This window comes from Puma concolor, chromosome A1 (genome assembly GCF_028749965.1).
Source record: "Puma concolor isolate L17-30 chromosome A1, mPumCon1.1.hap2, whole genome shotgun sequence".
Taxonomy (NCBI): Eukaryota; Metazoa; Chordata; class Mammalia; order Carnivora; family Felidae; genus Puma; species Puma concolor.
In genome coordinates, this window is record NC_141667.1 from 207,344,813 (window position 1) to 207,349,778 (window position 4,966).

Here is a 4,966-nt window from a genome sequence, read left to right on the forward strand (position 1 = left end):
TTTATTTATTCATTTATTTTTATTTTATTTATTTTTGTTGTTTAACTTTTATTTCATGATCATAAATTTTACTCTGCCATCCAGCTGGACTTGGAGGGGAGTAAGGAAAACTTGGGACCCATGGAGCTGCAGTGGAAGCTCAAAGGTTGCAGGAGATTTTGAGCAGATGGGGGTGAAGGGGTGCTCTACCAAACTGTGAAGGAATGGTCTGGTAGTTAAGATAAAGCACAAATCAAATTTATTAGATTTGTCCACAGTCAGCAATGGCGATCTTCTAGCTGGTCTTGCCATTCCTGGACCCCATGCTCCATGGCTTCCGAAGTTCATGCCTTCCTTCACCTTGCTAAACACCACGTGCTTGTCATCTAACCATTCAGTCTTGGCAGTGCAGATGAAAGACTGAGAACCGTTCATGTTGGGTCCAGCATTTGCCATGGAAAGAATGCTAGGGCATGTGAGCTTCAGGATGAAATTCTCATCATCAAATTTCTCCCTATAGGGAGATGGACTTGCCACCAGGGCCATTATTGCACCACCCTGGCACATAAATCTCGGAATGATCCTATGAAAGCAGGAACCTTTGTGATCAAAAGCATTCTCCTCAGTGCTCCGAGCATGTAAGTCCTCTGCTGTTTTTGGAAATTTGTCTGCAAACAGCTCAAAGGAGACATGGCCCAAGGGCTAGCTGTCCAAAGTGATATCAAAAAAGAACACGGTGGGGTTGACCATGCTTGGGCAGGTTGGTGGTTCCAGGGCGGCAGCGTCTGCAAGGCCAGGCAATTTTACTTTTAGTGTTTTGAGGAATTTCCATAGTGTTTTCCATAGAATAGACTCTATTAACGTGTATAAGATTGTTAGGTTTCTCTGTGTATCCATTTCACTAATTTAATAAATATTAAGTATCTACAGTGCATTTGCTGATCTGGTAAATACTGAAAGTACAACAAAAAGACAAACAGACCTTACCCCTAGTGTAATAAGGAAGACAGGCATTAATCAAATAATTACATACTATATGAATATAAACTGAACTCTAATCATGGAGATGTTATGATTGCCTATCGTACAGGTCTGGATTTTAACTGGGGCTTGAAAAAATGGTAAGGATATATTTGTTATATAATTCTTAGGAGTTTCTTTTTGAATATGAATACAACTTTCCTTTTTCTCTCTTTAACTTTGTTTATGTCATGGTTCTTCATTATGTGCAACTATGAATCATTGGTAGCAGCTACATAAAGCTATAACTGAAGAAAAAGGACTCTGATTTTCTATTTACCATGGCTATAGGAGCTGAGTATTATTAGCACACTTCTATTCACATTACCATTATACTCTTGTAGAAGTGGGACACCTGGGTGGCTCAGTCAGGTAAGAGGCTGACTTCGGCTCAGGTCATGATCTCACTGTTCATGAGTTTGAGCCCTGCGTTGGGCTCTGTACTAACAGCTCAGAGCCTGGGGCCTGCTTTGAATTCTGTGTCTCCTCTCTTTCTGCCCCTCCCCTGCTCATGCTATGTCTCTGTGTCTCAAAAAGAAAGAAACACTAAAAACAAACAAACAAATAAATAAATAATTGTAGAAATAAAAATACCAGAAATATATATTTTGTTTCATCAATAAGATAACATTTATTTGCTGATCAGCTATGTAAAATATTGAATAAGGAAGGCAAAATATTGAAGATGGTAACTAAAGTATGCAGTATAAATCAAATGATTTTTTGAAAATTTGAAATGAAGTCCACAGAAGCTTATAAATTAAAGAATATTTGAATATATTTGCATATATTATTTGTATGTGTATATATATATATATATATACGTGTATATATATATATATATATATACATGTATATATATCAAACTTAATTGTGATTTTTGTTTGCTTGTTGGCTGACCATTATTTAGTCTATTTCCCTTGTTTAGAGTACAATTTTTCCCAGAGAAAAGCAGTCATGACTTTTATAAGGCCTTAGAAGAATGGCAAAATTTTACTAGTTATAGAGGTTGTAAGAAGTTTAGTGTCTTTTCTATTAATGCATACTATCTCATAAGTTAGACTTATACGAAATTAGAAATCCATTTGATTTCTTTGAATATATGCAGCAAGAGATAAAAACTGTAAGTATGTGTTTAAATTTGGGAATAGTGATCAGAAAAACTGGTGTGTTTTTAAAGGAGTTTAACCTGGAGTGCCTGGGTGGCTCAGTTGGTTAAGTGTCCAACTTTGACTCAGGTCACGATCTCACAGTTCATGGGTTTGAGCCCCGTGTCAGGCTCTGTGCTGACAGCTCGGAGCCTGGAGCCTGCTTTGGATTCTGTGTCTTCCTCTCTCTCTCTGCCCCTCCCCATGTCTCTCAAAAATGAGTAAATTTTAAAATATGTATATTAAAAAAAAAAGAAAAAAACAATACAAAGAGTTTTTCTTTTTCCTGAGAAAATTAGCTGCCAGTCTTTCTCAGGCTTATGAATAAAGTATCTCCCTTTTGATACAGTTTTAAATATTTGATTTATTTATTTAGGCCTTTCTGAGAGAAGCAGAATGGCACTGTGGTAAGGACATGTGTGTTGGGGTCTTAGAGCTTTGTGTTCCCATCACAAGTATCTGTGGTGTCTCACTGATCTTGAGTCCCAAATATCTGTGGTGTCTCACTGTTCTTGTGAGAACAGTGCCTGAGAACCATGCCTACCTTGCCTGATTGTCATGGAGCCATTTGCTCTTATGTGACAGTTCTTAGCATGGTGGTAAATATTTGCTCAATAAAACAGGCTTTATTAAACATTCATAATTGTCACTTCTGAACACCTTAGAATATCTCTGTGAACTTTTATATTGTCAAGAGGTTTAATGTATAAAAGAGTGACAATTTATTTTAAAAACATTATAAAAAAGGCTTGTGTCATCCCTTAGCATGAAATTTAACACTAGGCTTCAGATGTTTCATTTAAAAAAATACCTTTAAAATTGTTATTTGTTAAAAATCTTATTTCCTTAAAAACAGTAAGTGAATTATTTCAATAACAAGAAAGACACAAAAACTGTTCAAGTATGACTGGGTTCTTTTAATGATAATACTTATGGTCTACATATTTATATATTTGTATATTAATTTGTACACCTGTGAATCTTTAAAAATACACTTTCTCATCTATATGAAGGGACAAAGTAATATGAGGCCATTCTGATGATTTTTGCAACAGCTGTTTAAAAAGATTTCTAGAAAAAAAATACCTGTTATATTTTAATTTACTTAAAAAGCAATTTTGCCTTCTACCCTAAGGATCTCATAATGCATTGTAAATGGTCCTGTTTACATACTATACAGAATTATAGGATTTTCTAAATGGATAGAAGGAGTTGTATTAACTCTTTCTGGACCAAATATGCCCTATTAGTCTGTAAGGGTGAATGGAATTCTGAGTTCTTGCCAGGGAGTAAATTAAGCACTTGGAGACTCTTCATTTAATGATCTCATGAATCCTCATAATATTCCTTATGAGGTAGATGACAAGTTGTATTAGCTCCATTTGTATTACAAGAAAAATTAAGCCTAAAGTTGTTATACAATTTCAATACATAGATTTAAAAATGTGTTTCTACCACAGTATGGTCTATAGGATTATATCATTGCACATGTGTTATAATTACTTTGTGCATGTAGAATTACTTTTGGGGCCTCTTCAAATTGAAATTATAGCCTTATGCTTTGTGTTTTATGTCTTTTTATATATCAATAAGTACCATGTCCCCAAAGCCTTTCCCAAGACCTATATTTTGCATTTCTCTGAGTACACAAGCTTTCCCATTTGTAGGAATAACTATGTTAAAATCTCCCAGGAGATAGCCCAATCCTTATAGAAGATCAAATATCTTAGTCCTGAGCATCACTCAGCCCTCCTTTAAAACATCAATATTGCCAAGGTGTAATGGAACCATCATTTAAGAAGTTCTGTAAGGAGGAATGGTAGTACCATCATTTACAGATTGTTGTGAGAAGACATTTATTTAGCCATCTAGAAACAAGAAGACAAAGAGTCTCGACTATGGAAAGTTGGCTCATGTAGTTCCCATTTAGCTAAACACAGCTAAACACTGAAAAATGGAGAAAGAATGCTGTTATTAAATGGAAAAAAATATTGAACAGAAAGAATTCACTTTTAATTGCCATGCCACTTGCTGTCGAATGATACAGTCCCTATGGTCTTTCATTCTCCTTTCTAAAGGTGAATGTTCTGGTTAAGCCTCTCTTAGATCATGGAGAAGTAATATATTAGACCTTACCAGATTTTACTTATATAGTTTCATCTTTGCCATCTTTGAGGAAATTATCGGGATAAACAATATTATGTAAGCTCGATTTGAGCATTTGCCTTTGTTTACCATGGTGGATTATAAAATGGAAGTTAGTAGGACTTTGATGTCTATATATTCATACATTTCTAAGAAGAGATTAACAATATATTGACAATTTTGAATGGAGAGTATCCCTGAAGTACACCTAATTTACATTGTCCAGGTGGTTAATTTGTCTCTTCCCAATGTCTCTTCTGAAACCACCGTTATTCTGAAAGATGATGCAAGTATATTACCTGGTATGACAAGTTCTTGCTTTTGATTGCATTCCTACAGAGAAATCATTAGTTTCTGTAAAAGATATTCTCTCCAAATGATAAGAAAATAAAGACTAGCCATAAGAAGAATGAACACTGGACTCAGTGTCACACAGAGAAAGAACTAAATAAATAAATATATATATATATATATATATATAGAGAGAGAGAGAGAGAGAGAGAGATGTATAATTAAATTGCTGTGAAGTAATATAAAAGTGATTACCTCTGAGAAGAGATGAAGACATGATAATAATTAAGGAGATCATTAACTTATTTGCTAATACATAATTTCCTTAGAATAAAACTGAAAGCCAATATAAATAGTTAATAGTGGTTAATTCTTGAATGTGA

The 4,966-nt window shown here is 34.6% G+C and overlaps 1 pseudogene; it reads right to left on the reverse strand.

Annotated features, from left to right (window-relative positions):
- Positions 1-241: 241 nt before the first annotated feature.
- Positions 242-770, reverse strand: LOC112861241 (peptidyl-prolyl cis-trans isomerase A pseudogene; annotated as a pseudogene).
- Between the last annotated feature and the right edge of the window lie 4,196 nt (positions 771-4,966).